Below are 15,241 nucleotides of genomic sequence, written 5' to 3' on the forward strand. Positions count from 1 at the left end.
CCTGCTGTTGATGTGTTCAGGCCTTGAATGAATGCCCATGGAATGAATAGTGCAATTCGTAAACTGAATTGACAGCTGAATTCCCAGTTTGCCACTTGAACAATAGATACCCCTGCATTTCTGTAAAAAGAAGTTGCTTGGCTTTAGCAGCAATTCTGAGTTCATTTAAGTGTCCACTTGTAACCTTAACAAGACTTTTAAGGACTTCAAAAGAATAGGGAGAATTTATCTTAAAAACAAAAAATCCTTAGTAGGTGATAAGGTAAATAGCAAACTAAATAACAAAGTTGTCTTTGTAGTAGTCTACAACTCTGTAATATCAAGCTTTTAAACAAACTATTCCTTTTGAGTATTCTAAGCCTGTTCTGGGCTGTTCTGCCCTTAACCCCTCTGTTAGCACACGCATTAATACAACTGGTCTTAAACTGAGCTGGCTCATGGTTACTGAGGAATGCTTTCACAATTATTTTTTACTCTTGCTTTACGGTTACCTTCTAATCGCTCTTACTCTATTTTTTTTTCTCCCCTCTTTGGGTAAAGAATGTTTAGGAAGGATTTAGGTTACTGATTTCTGGGACTTGATCCAGAATAGGTGAGGATACACACTTCCTCTATATATACCCTGGCTCAATGCTTGGTGCGGTGCACGGTGACCTCACTGCTCTGGGGTTTCCCTAGATACTGCAGAAGTGCAGTGCTGCCCCAGGGCTGTGTTGTTATCTGGTGTTCTGAGTGTTCTCCTCTTGGTTTTGGTGGGTTAATGGCTAGATTTCAGCTGTTTTGATGAGAGTTCAAATTGCAACAACTGTGTTTTCCTTTTTTATGCACCAAGTCTTCTGTTAAAGGCACTGAAAGTTAAGTTAGCCAGTTGTAAAAGAATTCAGTGAGCCTATATTCCATCGGACTTCCTGGGAAGTGTCCTTTTCTATCTGCATTCTTAACTGGCTTTTGTGTGTGTGGCTTGGAGATTGAGGTAGAAGGGGGGAGAGAGGAATAATTAATCTCATTAAAAAGGATTGGCTGTATTTTGTACATACATTTGGACACAAATTCTGTGTATTCAGATGCCTCCAAGTTACTAACTACATGGAAGGAATTCCATTGCAGGAATTCCTGTATCCCAGGGTTTTCTTTGCTCAGTATCACCAAAGGAGCAGCTTCTGAATTACCTATGCTTCTGTTGCAGTGCATGTCCCTGTAGCAACTAAGGGTGATAGAATATTTCTTGTCCCGGTGAGTAAAAAGCAAAGGGGGTGGGGGGGAGGTGAGAGGTATCTTGAAACTGCTGCTGTTGATTTTTGGGAAGGAGGGGGCTTACTACCGCTTTTATGTAATATTTGGTGAAATAAGCTGCTTGGCTTAAGCACAAGCAAAAACTCCTAGCTGAATTTTTGCATTACCTCATCACACTTCTTATAAAGAGCCTGGTCCTGTGCATTACCAGTAAATGACAGGCATGGGCTGGGCTGTAGCAGGCTATGCCTCTGCCTACAGCTGAGGGGCTGATCACCCCATGGCTGCAGGCAGCAGCACCCCAGCTCTGAAGGAAATCAAACCACTGCAGGGGTCACCCTATTGTGCTCCTGTGTAAACGGGCACCTTCTCCTCCCACGGGACCACCTCGGGGGCTGCTCTGCTGCCTTGCCCACCCATCGAGCGACTGTGGGGGCTGCGTGCTCTTTACAGGGTGGGGAGAGCTGTCGGGTATGGGGGGCTGTGGCCCAGGCTTCCCACGCTGGGGCGAGTTTCCTGCAGCGGGGGCAGGCTGGGGACTGAGAGCTGCTGTGACGGTGCTGGCATGTGACCGCAGCGCTCTGCGGGCAGGCGGCTGGGAAACACCCCTGCAGCCCTGTGGTGCCCGACAGCCCAGGCTCTCGCGCTGCCTTGAACCCTGCTGGGCCGAGCAGAGGGCGGTGGGGATGTTTCTCAGCTTCTAGGGCTGAGAAGGAAGGGCAGTCACGGGCTGTGAGCACCCTCAGCTGCCTCCCGGCATCGACTCCTGCAGCTCAGGGTTCCCTCAGCTGCTCTCTGCACTTGTGGCTGGGGGACCAGCGTGTGGTTGCAGCCCAACAGCTGAGACCTGGCCCCCTGCTGGACCTCTCCTGGTGTTCTGGGGTAGTGGAAGTCTTAGCAAAACAGTAGCCAGGGGACCGGTAATTCTGTTACTCCAGACGATAAAACCTGGTGGGTTCTCAGCTCTCTGACCTTCAGGACATTGATAGAAATCAAACTGGGACAGCTCGTCTTTGGGCAGTTCCTCTTTGCTGGGAAGACCCTGTCTGATTCATCATGCTTGACACCCATCCTTTATTCTTAATCATAGCTCACCTCTTTTCTTTTTGGCTGGTCTGAGACTCTTGCCTACCTTCCTATCTTCCCTGATATTTACATCTTCCTTTCCCACCCAAATTTATCTTTGCTCCCTTTACACTTGACGTGTGTTGTGGTTTTTTTTCTGTGCTGGACAGAAAACCCTGGGAGTCCTGAAACCAGAGAAATAATCTACTTTCAATTTTAGTTTGTGGCAGCCAGGCAAGCAGCAGCCTTCGGCAGGGACCATCTCGCTCACTCTCCACAGTACGTGCAGCAGAGAGAAAGCTGATGACTTTTTTTCTTACTAAGCAAGTCTGCAGGCATGTGTAAGCTCAGACTTTTAAAAAGCTCAACACATGCCCAGATTTGTGTGGTTTTTCAAAGGAACGGTAAAAAGTCCAATAGTGACACCAGCACAGCTTCCATGCTAAATTTCATGTCCCTGTTTCTGAAATCTGAAGAAGTTGAGAGTTTCTTAAAAGTTTTGAGTTCTTTGAATATAATTAAGGTGGCACGCTTTCCCTGTGACTCATTCTTAGAAATGACCAAGTCATTTTGTTCTGTTTTTCCTAAAAATCAGATGGGGGCAATATATGTAATCATACTCTAGAGAACGTTTTTTTTTGCAAACTTGGGAGTAACTGAAAATGTGGTCCTAAAATAGGAAGTGTTGACTAGCCATAACTAACAGAAGGCACTGATGGTAAAACAACCGAACAAACAACAAAAACGTAGTTAATGCTTCAGTCGGTAGGTACTAGAGCTGGAAATTGCTAGAATTTATTTTGTTGCAGCAGTTTTCTTCCTGTGTGCTTGCTGGGCAAGAACAGAAGGTGATCATATGAACTATATTCAAGTGCATGCAGAGAAGAAAAGTTGAAGTTTTGTTGAATCATGTAGTGTACAACCTCTTCCACTACTTAAGTAGAAGGACAGGACATAAACGCAGCATTGTGAGCATTTCCTTAGAGCTCAGTAATAATTACGCTTGTTTTTGAAGTTACACATTTTTTGCTCTCCTGTATGAGGCAGGCATTAGACCTTCAGGAAACTGAATGTTGTTCCTGCTTCTGAATCATATATGCGAAACCAGAAACCTTTCAGTGTTTCTTGCAAGATTTGTAGCTGCTGGTTACGTTTACTTCCGTTTTTGTCTTGGATAGTAATAGTGTATGTTAACTTTACTAACTTGTTTTGAGTGTTTTTACAGGTCTTTATACCTCTTTTGCTGTACAGAATAACAACTTTGATAGATTCTGTGAACCAAACCGATGTAGGTTCTGTTGAATGCATTTGCAAAACAAATCTCTAAGTTATCAAATCATCAGCAATGGGAAAATGCTAGATAACAGTGCTTTCTATAAAGTGGTTGTCTGCAGTAAGTTAAGAAAATCAGATGGGATAAAAATACATCTCTGGGAGTTGCATTTTGAGGAAAATGAATCTGTTGCAATCAGCTAAGTGCTAGCAATGAGAAAGCAAGGGAATCCCCTGGTCCCCTGCTTTCCCACTAAATAAATCATTGGGTTACACCAAATGATAAGTTGCGTAAGTACAGAGATGTTTACTTCTCTGTAATTCAGGGTAAATATTGGCACAAGCCTGTGAAACTATAAATCAGTGTACTGAATTATATTTCTCTGACAGAAATAAGTAATGAAGTCAATTGATTTTTCTCTCCCATTCTTATGTGTTATGACTTCATGGGGGGAAAACTCAGTAAGGGCAGTATCTGTGTTCTCTGGGCTCAGCTTAATTAAAGCTGCTTTCAGTTCACCTTTCGGTAACAAATAAGCAGAGATGGATTGGCCAGAAGCCGAACTGTGGAGCTCAGATGGGGGAGGGGGTCGTATGTTCAAACTTAGCCTTGCATGTTTTCAGCCTTAAAGGTCATCCCTTATTTCAGTGGCTGTGATATCACTGGGGAAACCCTGCTGCACTTTTATTTGTCCTTGTATGAAGGTCTCAAACGTCAAATAAAAGCAGAGCAACTACTTAGAAAAGTTTAAGACTTCAGCTTAAACTACCCACAAGTTCTTAGTGACTCCTAAGCAAGACTGTTACTTCATCAGCTCTTGCTTGCTTATGAACTTCTTTCCTCAAGTCACCGTCTCTTTTGCTTAGATTTGATTTTCAGCTATTTATTAAGGAGAGCTTTTGTTGTGAAACATGGGATGATCTTCTGTTTGATAAGTAATGGATGCCACTAACAAGTTGAAGATGATTTCTCATCTGAAGTATAAGGACAGAGGATGAACCAGGGTGCCCATTAATTGTTCCTTAGACTAAAAATTTGCATTAAGTTTTGGCACTAGTGTGCACTTTTGTCAAGGATTTTCTTGACAGTATGGAAATTCTTTTTTGGTGTTTAATAATAATTTACAACATTTCTGATTTTTTTCCTTAAATCTCTGCATTAACAGATCTGTTATAGAAACTAGTAAGTTGAGAGAGATCCGAAAAAAGCTTGTGCCAATACCTGAAACTGAAGCCAAATTTCCTGAATATGTGAAACTGTTATTTGACCCTTATTTTTTTTTTTAAGTCATGTTGTCCATGCTTGCAGTGGGGGTTCCCAGTACATGTCAGTTACTGTATCCAGCTGAGAAGGACTGTAACGGTCTCTAAGAGATTATAACTGTAACGAGCTACTGATTTTTAAGCCACTATGGAACTGGTAGCCCACTATTCTTATTGCTTATTTATAGTTTTAAATATTAAACAGCTTTCCTTCCAGATGTTGATTACTTTCCTAGGAAGAAGGATCATCATCACTGATCTTCCTTGCTTATTTTTCATTCTCCACAAAAAAGTCCAAGAATTCTAGCACAACACACAGTACGACAGGTCTATCAAATCCACGTTAACAGCCTGCTAAGTGCTGATGGGTGAGTTTTTATTTTATCACTGCAGGGGTGAGTGAGGTTGTTAAGGGGGAATCCCAGTAGTTCCTGATGATAGAGTTGTTAAAATAGGAATTACCAGTAGCTGCTTCAGAAAAATGAGTGGATGCTGAGTTTTTTTCCTTTAAAAAAAAAAAAAGACAAATACTAAAAAGACCAGTACTTGAGTCCTAACTGTCCAAATCCCAGGTGACTTTTTACTTAGTCTTTAAGATCTGGGTTTAGACACTCTGCTAGAGATGCCTTTCTTTGCTGCTGAGTAGAGAAAGTGCTGCTGTAGCACCTAATCCTGGCTTTTATGTGAAGGATGAGCGTAGCTTTTAACTGAGTAAATCTTTGTAGAATTATCCCACCAAATTTTATGGGAAGCTGTATATCCCAAAGTACATTTCAGCATAGGAGGCTCCTTGCTTCAGGTTGTGTTAAAGCCACGTAGTCCTTACGTGTCACAAAATAATGCTGAGGAACTGAATGAGATGGAGACACCGTTACTGGGAGAAACATGAATCCCTAAAATGCATGTTAGGTACTGCAGCATAGCACCTAGGTTTTTCCACAGGTTGGCCTCCAACGCACAGCCATGATATGAGACTTCATTTCACTATTGTGCATTTTAGGTCCAAAGCTATCTGACTTTAGATTCAACATTAAAATGACGCTTGGTTTCATCAGAAGCCAAATGCCTTCCTTTAGGAAAAGGTGGTAGCTACTGAATGGGGTAAGTTGATTTTTGAATGTCATATATGTGAACTGGTACATTGCATCTTTCTGAATGAATGATAGATTGCAGCAAGTTAGAGGTAGCTCTCACTCTTACAATACTTAAATGAATGGTATGTTTGCATGGCTGTGTATTTTTATCACTCAGATGAAATTCCAGTCAACCCAAGTGGAAGTTTTCTCTGTGAAAGAGGTGTGTGATTACGTTCTTGGCACTTCTTGTATTGCTAAGAACGTATTGTTGTGTGGCCCAAAAATTTAGTAAACTTACTGCTGTAATCAAGGGCTCTTCAGTGAAGTGAACAAACACGATGAGAGTGCCTCTAGGGCCTAATGTGCTGTTGCTTTAAATCTCCTCAAAGGTGGAAGAAACCCAGTCGAGTGAAGTTGTCGTACCCTTCCTCTGTAGCTTTAGGAGTGTGAATCTTCCTTGATTTCCTGGACAAAGCTGTTAATCAGTCTTTGCTCCTTGAGCATGTTATGAGTAAAGGTAGTGACACTCTTGTAAAAGCAACCACAGAATTCTGGCTCTCCTCCATCTTACTCAGCCAGAACAGGAATTTATAAAGATAACAAACTTCTGTTCATAAAACACCAGCACTTTCTAACACGTCATGTGTAGCAGTATCTTTTTGCAAAAGCTGATGGGTTTGGGCTACAGGCTTATGAATTGGGGAGGATATTGCAAAAGAGAGCTGGACAGGCTTGTTAGAGAACAGTAGCTCACAGAGCAGCTATGGCCGCTATTAAGGGGAGATGAAAAACACCGTAATCTTTTAAGCAGTGGCTACTTTCTTGTTTATTGTTTTCATAAATCATAATCAGTTTGGTTTCCTTTATCACTTTAGGAGGTTCTTGCCACCACCTTCATCCCTGGCAGACTTGGGTCCTTCTCCTGGCTGCGGACCTGAGCTTCGTTGTTTGTGGTGAATCAACTAAGTATATCTAAGTAGTGAAATAATCTTATGAAGGGAACAAAAATAGCATTTATCTACACCTGGTTTTTGTTATTTCAAATTAATTACAGGGATGTTTATGAGGTGGGGTTGTTGACCACACAAATACACAGGTTGTTCGTAATGCATATAAGCTGGGAGAAACTGTAATTGCTATGCTAAATATAATTTATTCTGTGGTTCCATTCAGCTATGCAGTTAATTTTATTTTTCCACTCTTCTAGGGGCACTGGTAAACATTCTTCTAAGCAGGGATGGTAATGATGAGACAATAATTGTCTGAGTAAATTATTCAAGTGGCCTTCTTTTTTCACTTCCAGCATTTCTGGTGTCCTCTGGCATCAGGACAGAAGCATATGTTAGTCCTGAGCTATGTAAATGAAAAGTTTTTTGCATTACAATTAAAAACATGTCGGGTCACATGGTTTCCACTTGACCAGTTACAGCAGTGCTGTTTTGCAAATAAGGTTTTAACTGTGTTGCAAGCGTAAAGTCCTGAACTGACCAAGTCTGTAGTAACTGGGTCACCAGCCACCGAGGTTTGTGTGGTGTAGATCCTAGGAGTATTTGCAGAAGCAAAAGTTCTAGAATTGCATAGCTGTGCCAGTTTTTATGTTGGTGTTGGAACTTAATGGTGCGCATTCAGGAAGCAGAAATAATGCTGTATGTAACAAGTAGATAAAAGGAATATAAACTTCAGTTTTTAAAAATACAGCTACTAAATGATGGGTTTAGAAGGACGCTAATTACTTTGTGTGTGCTTGTTAATGGCCTTTTTGCACCCTGTGAGCATTGGTGTTGCCTGCTGTTGGGGAAGGAATTGTCAGGAGTGTGACAGAGCTCAGGGCCCTAAAGTAACCATTGTGCCTCTGGAATAACCACCATGAAACAAAGAAATAACAGTTCCTGGCCTATGGAGCTGATTGCTAAGTACATTAAAGAGTGAATACAATATATACTTCTTGTGCAATAGGCAGCCTAACAGTAGGTAGATAGTATCATATGTGGTTGCCTAAACACATACGAGATTAGATTGACCATGGTCATTATTTCATGGGGTTGCAGTGCACGTAGTGCTCCAGTCTTAGACCGCTGTGGAGGTAGGATGATAAATCTCCTTCCCCCAAACAGCCCCGAAGCCCTAGCACTATAGGGTATGAACAGGTGGAAATAATAAAACAAGGTAACACGAGCAATTTACAAGACAGCAGCAGTCATTAATTGCTGTTTCGTTTGATCAAGTTCACATTTTCAATAGTTCTGTGTTTATCCCAGCTACTGGTCAAATAATGTCAGATAGCAAGCCTACTTAGCAAATACAGATGTCTTCAGTGTTGTAACAAATCTTGGGGCTACAGCTAAGTCCGATGAGCACCCCAAATGGGAATCTTACCTGTGCAAAAGTGCCAAATAGGAAATCTTACTTAGCTTTGTGTAAGTCATATTTTGTATAGATGGAGCTGACCGCATGAAGAGAGAGCCTCTAATCTCTCAAAAGCTTTGAAGTGGTATTAAATCTGAACTGGTCCTCTCGTTCTTTTTTTTTTCTTCTTAGAGTAAGAAGTTAACAAAAACAGCTGTTTATTTTTTTTTAAAGTAACATACTTCTCAGTTTTCAGCGTAGACTTAGATTTGACTCTCTTAATCTGATTTTGTTTTTCAAACAAATCACTGTGTTTAGACAGTATTTCTGTGAATCTACAGAAGTGGGAACTTTGATCTACATTTATTTTCTGTTAGGCAGATCATTATTTATGCAGGCTTCCTCTAATGGAAACTCCTGGAAGAGGCACTGTCAGCTGTCTTTGGCTACTTTTCTTAGACACGAGAACTGGAGAGACCACAGGGACTGAAATTCTCTGCTTTATGCACCAAGATCTTTATCCTCGCGCTGGAAGAAGCATGAAACCACACGAGTATGACACTGTCAGAAGCAGAATAAGTGAAATTTACAGGGAACGCAGCAGTTCGCACACCCTGTCAGGAAATCTTGGCAGTGACCACGAGGGGGCATTTCACCGAGACACCGCAAACCCCAGAGTTACTCATGGTCGCAGCGGGAGTGGCCTGCAGGTCCTTAAAGGACGAGCTGTTGTGATGGTAAGGAGTAAGGCAAAATATGAGCAAAACAATAAGCAGGTGCCTCTTATTCCGAAGACCCCCACCCTCAATTTCTGTTCTGTCAATATGGGAAGTTGTAATGCTTATCTTCTAACTGTTTAGGCGTAGGCAAAGGAAAACTTGGGCTAGCTAGCAGCAACGTGTCACAGACCTCTTGAAACAGATAATTCAAGACATTGATCTTCAGCACTGCTGCCTTTGCTTGCACCCCAGAGTCTCAGCGGAGATTGATCAGAGGTGGAGCTAGGGCATCAGTGGCTCTAGTACACAATTCATCCTTTCTACACCTGCATGTTACGGAACTTTTGCATTAAGCAGTTATTTTTTTTTCACTTCTTTCAAACTTCTTTCATCTCTCTTGGAGCAGGAAGACCTGTTCCTTTAGTTCCTGCAATTAGATGGCAGAAGAAGCTTGTGGTCCCAGTTTCCGTTCATTTGTTTGCATTGTTTCCATTCTACAGGCTATGTGTCTAGGTCTTCTTTTACTGCATGGGGCAAGGAATTTTAGTTCTTTTTTATCAATATGTATTGTGCAACAGATGTTTCAAAGGATTTTTGTTTTCCCTGGCTTATTGCTCCTCTTAATCAAAAGTAAGTCACAAGACTGATAGGTACATTTTCTACTCACATAGAAGGAACTAATTCTTCCAGGCATCTAAAAGACCTGAAAATCCTGAGTTGTGTGGTGGCTTACACATTTACTATACCTAAAGCACAATAATACTTCAGCCTGAAAAAGCCTGAGGATGTTGTTTCTATCAATATTAACATTTGTGAGTGGAATTGCTATGCAGATGAACTGTTACTTACTGCCATGTATTTGATCTGAGAGAGAGTGAGGCTAACCACTATATTGATTACACAAAAGATGTGGAACTTTCCTAAATGTTGTAAAAGCGAAGTTAACATGTCATGTAGCAACTGCCAAACGAAGGACAGAAACAGCAGAACCCATCGCTGCTCTGTGCCAGAGCATGAGGGGCTTCAGCCTTGTGGCATAGAAAGCTCAGATAAAAAGTGCAGCCTTACTAGAATGCTGCCCTTCCAGTAAATACAAATTTCACTTTATTGCAGCATGCTGGTAGTTTGGAGGTACGTGCACATACGAGGTCCATACGGGCACTGCTGAGACTTTATTCAAATGGGGTGAAGCAGCGGTGCTGACTGGGGCTTACTCACAGCTGCTGACGGTAAGGCTTTGCATGGGGAGGTGGCAGGATGACACAGCCCCGGGCCATTTGTAAAAGGGGCTAGTGCACGTCCAGATAAGATGAGTAGCTGGCCAATCTACAGACTGACTGTAGATATGTTTTGCATAAGTAGGAGGACTTCATGCATAAATTTGCTTCCAGAAGATGTTAACGGGTTTATGTTCAGAATGGTGTCACTTTCTGAGAGTCCTGGTTGTACACAACGCATGAGTCATTGGGCTTAAAAACACTTAAACATAAAGCATGTAGGACTTCAAATTAAAAGGAGATGTATCTAGAGGGGCTGTACTGAACCAATATGCGTTTTTCTTATTCTGGCTGCAGATTTGGCCTTCTGAAACTGATGCTAGGTAGCCTACACTCCTTGCAAGCCCTGAGGAAAAAGGGAAGGCTTGTAATAAAATTTTGGTTGAGTGATTGTTATCCACTGTAGGTGGATCCCGTGCTTAAAGGCTGGCGGGTATATGGTGGGGTTTGGGGGAGCAGGAGAATTAATATGAGCGTATGTTGCCTATTTTTTCTTGGTATGTGGTTTTCATGTTATGACTGAGGTAATATAATAGCCTCTTGCTGCCACGGGGACGATTCCCATCCTCCTTCCTGCCTCCTTATTTTCTGTGTCTGTAGCTAGAGTAATTCCATTGCTTCTCATTGCACCAGCAATAGTAACCTGACTCAGGGAGCTAATCTATTTGAAAAAAAAAAAATCCTTCTGGGCAGAAAAAAGTTCTTTTCTGCTAATCTGGCTCCTTGTGCTGAGTCTGAGCTCATCTCTTCCCTAAGCCCCCTCACTATGGTACTACTGCATCAGATGAATCCTAATAGTGGCACGAAGTAGTCTGCAGTAGGACTGTCCATTTCAGGGGCCACTCGATCATCTTCACTGTAACTTAAGGCTTTTAAGTAGTTCATTGGAGGAAGAAAGCATTCCTCTTTTTTGCCTTTACTTGCAAACAGGAAAGATTTTTCTTTACTAGTACCCCACAAACTCCCAACTTGTAACGCGTGTTCTCATCATTATCTGGGGAGAAAGGAATAAGAAACACTTCAGAGGGTTGGGGGAGAAGGTGCCTGAAAACTTGTGCTCTGAAAGCTAATTCTGGGAAAGAAGGATTGTGAGTAAGAAGTTTCAGAGGGATTTATCAGTTTTACAGGCAAAGGATACATTGTTCTGTGAAGCTAGCACTCTGTCAGGAAGCTAGTGCATCTCTGTCTTGTTTCAAGGCCAGCCTTGGTGCCACCCCATTCCTTTTTGCTGGCACAGTCATTTCTGTCATTGTTTTTCTGCTGGTCCAGTTGCTACTGAGCCTGTTCCATAGACAATCTTTTCATTTCCCCCGGGTTATTTTTAAGCAAGCTTCCCATATGGTCAAATAAGTGCTTGCAACAGCATAAGAGCACACATGGATGAGTTGCCTGGAGGTAAAGAGAAGGGGGGGAGGAGGGAGTTTTTCTGATACCGGCACAGTCCAGGGTATTAATGGAACTGAAGCCTACCTGTGCTCGGCACTGCCTACAATCAGCAGTTCACCCCTTGAAGGAGTTGCATCATAAGTGTGTGAGATAGAAGACACTTCCTTGCTCCTACACTGTTTTCTGTTGGGGAAGTTGAGGCTCCGAATTAAACAACTTACCTAAGAGCAGAAAGGCTGACTTGCCAAGAGCCAGATTCCAGGCTCCTGAATCACAGCCTTGTGCCTTATCCACAAGACCAACCTTTCCCTTGTAGCATTTCCTTTCTCTCCACCCTCTTTTGAGAGGAGGCACGGCAGCATTGTTCTATGTCAAACAAACTCAAAGCATGATACAGGAATGCTCCAGCAGAAGGGCTTGAACAACCTGCGAGTTTATCATTAATCTGGAAGCCAGGACTTTCCTTGGAATGGCTCCTGTGTTAGAACCTTCCTCAGCAGAACCAGTAACCGCAAAATCTTTAACTTTCAAAAGGTCTGCTAGTGTTTAAAGAAAAGGCTTTTGAGATTAAAAAAAATAAATAAATACATTACTTCAAACAGAAGCTTTTCTTAAGGCACAGGGGATTGGAAATTGGTGATCAGGGGAGTGTGTGAGACCTGAAATGCAATGAGCTAGAACACAGAACTGCTAACTTTGTTCCATAAGGAGAGAAGTAGGTGATTTAAAAAATACTCATATTTTTATTTGTAGTACAGTGTATCAGTTCTAGAACAAGGTTCTCCTAGTACCTTAATGCCTGCTTGGCTGCTTAATCAGGCCAGTGACAAGTGGCTTATCTTTGATCTCAGTCAGATAGCTGGGAACAGGAAATAAAGACTTAACAGTTTGCCTTATGCCGCTTTCATACCACAGCAGGCTTTAGCAGTCTTTATTAGGCAATGCCTGTGCTGAGCACCACTAAAGAGCCATCATCCTAGGCTTGACAAATGCCATGTCAAACACCTGGTTGTCCTTTGCCATCGGAATAGGTTGAGTTGGTATTTCCTCCACCCTGTCCTTTTCTCGTGTTGCTGCCCTGTGATGTTCTCGGCCAGAGCAAGGACTCTAAGCAAGAAGATTCCTTCCAGCAACCTCGGTGTTCACAGCACTAGCACGGCAGCCAGTGAAAAGCAAGAGGGAAGACTTGCCTTTGCACTTGATAATTGGAGAAAAGTGGGATCTTAAAGCACTTGCTTTAACTGGAAGACAGGAAGTGAAGTACTGGATCAAACTGGTCTAAGAACTCTGGTATCTCGCCTCTGGCTATAGCCAAAGCCAGCTGACAAAAATAATAGTGATGCACCTGGCTTTTGTTATGCAATGTTACAGGAGGGGAATTCCGTCCTCTTTGCGAAGATCTGCATATGCCCAAAGTTATGACATGTTCCTACACTTCGTGTCAGTTGCTGACCAGGTTTCTGTAATTACCAGTACTGTACTGCAATGCTCTAGTTCACATCGCTGATGATTCCTATGCCATAAACTTACATTGAGGCAGAAAAAAACCTGTGTACGGGGTGGCCACAGGAACAGAGGGATCTGCCTATACACTTTTCATGACTTTTGGGTAGGGCTCCCTATTAATTTGGTTAGGATTTTGCCTTTTAGCATGGAACGCTTCTCTGCTGTAGAACTTTCCCCTTGTTTAGGAACATAAGCATATTACAAAATAGCTGTGCTGGGTTAGACAAAGGGTTTGTTTTTGCCTGGTATTGTATTCTTCCCTATGCATCTACTTACAGCTATAATGCAGAGGAAAAAGGGGCAAGAAGATATTGATTTCGTTTACCCTGTCCTGGTCACTTTGTTCAGTGACTTCTTGAGACAAATCTCATCTACGATGTATTCAGATAATAGGTTCATGGATGTTACAGAGTGAAACACTTCCTATGGTTTCATTAAAGGCTATTTTTACTTTAAGGAAATAGTAGGGATAGAATTAAAGTTTTTTGGATGCTGTATGAAATGCACCCCTCTCAAACTAAAAAAGAAAATAAAGAAATAAAAAAACTCAAGCCACAGTTAGTACCATAGATGCTAGTGTGTATGTTAGACATTTCCTTAATTTCTAAAATACACTCTTAAGGTTCATCTTTGAGTAGCCTGTTCCTGCAGGCCCTAACAGTTGCAGTTCAAAAGAACTGAGGAAAAATACGGAATTTTTATTGATGTTTTACTCATAACAGATAGTCATATTGTCTGGAATATTGCCCTTAATTTCACATCAGCTTAGACTGTGTACTATACTGTAACATTTTCCTTAAGAAGAAGTGAGTAGACACTTTTGTTCTGAGCCACAGTTCCCCAGGTGCCTCAGTCTGTGCCTATTCAGCAGCCTTACGGCCTGGAGAAGCAGGCAGGAGCCAGAGATGTAAGCAGTAGTTAGGGAAGCACCTAGGTTTGTTCTTCCTGAAGGCTGCAGCTTACTGAGATGTAGCAAACTGGGCTCAATATAAGAAAGGAAAAGTGTTGAGTCTCTTTGTACGCCCGCACTGACAACTGGCTTTGCATCATAACCCAGAACCCCAATCCATGCTCTAGCTCCCGGGTACTGCCCTCCCTGGGCTTTTAGGTTCAGCTAGCTGTGAGCAGTGTGCCCATACCCTGTACCCCTCTTGAGAATCCCATCCAGGTCACTCCTATGACCCACAGGGATGTGTACACTCTGTGGGAGCATTGTTCCAGCTGTTTGGCTTTATGAACGGAGGCTTCCTGAAACTGGTGTGTCACAGCCAGGTCTGAATTCAAAAATTGAGGCAACTCCTCGTAGTTAGATCTTCATGGGCCAGCTGCGTTTGGATGCAGGCACTTAGCGGGGAGAAGTTCAGGTTGTGGGCTTTTGTTTCTTGCTTTGCTATTGCTTTTCCACTAGGGCAGCGTGACCCCTGAGACAGAGCTCTGAGCACCCTCCTGTGTTAGTGTGCCAGCTCCCTGGCATCTTATAATAAGCACCTTGCTGAAAATGCAGGAGGAAAGTATCCCCCTCACCTCAGCCCCAGCGACCAACGTGCAGAGTGGTGTTTGAGGGCTCTGGTGGTGTATGCTTTGGGAGTTGTGTATGTGGAGGTAAAATCGAAGCTTGATTTAAATTATTATAACCCCTTTCCTGCTTAATTTTGCATCATCAATCATAGGGAATCCAAGAAATCCCTGGAGATGAAGACCTAGTCCTGATTTCTTGTATTTTTAGGGCAGTGGTTTGTATCTTTCATCTTAACAGTGATTTTTTTTTTGTGGGAAGGAAGATGAAAAATCATGTTCTGGCACGAAACTAACCCACAAACATAGAATTATTTCAGCGTGCTACCTAAATATAATTGCGTATCCGTTCTTGCTTTTAATTTTTCAAGCTAACATCACAGGGGTGTAGGTTATCCCGTGTCTCCCCATAGGATTCTTCTGATCTGATGTTGGTCGTAAATGTGATAGGGGCATAACAACTCCTGCTTTTAACAAGGCCGTGAGTGTATGTTGTGTGCTGTTCTTCCCAAGATTTTATAAGCATCTCAAGCTCTATATACAGCTTATAGGTAACGTATACATCAAGCTTTACACAATCTCT

The 15,241-nt window shown here is 42.3% G+C and overlaps 1 protein-coding gene across 1 annotated transcript in view; it reads left to right on the forward strand.

Annotated features, from left to right (window-relative positions):
- Nucleotides 1-15,241, forward strand: part of PAPOLG (poly(A) polymerase gamma) — a 40,005-nt gene that overhangs the window by 19,074 nt on the left and 5,690 nt on the right. The gene's annotated exons all lie outside the window — the stretch shown is intronic.

This window comes from Anas platyrhynchos, chromosome 3, assembly GCF_047663525.1.
Source record: "Anas platyrhynchos isolate ZD024472 breed Pekin duck chromosome 3, IASCAAS_PekinDuck_T2T, whole genome shotgun sequence".
Taxonomy (NCBI): Eukaryota; Metazoa; Chordata; class Aves; order Anseriformes; family Anatidae; genus Anas; species Anas platyrhynchos.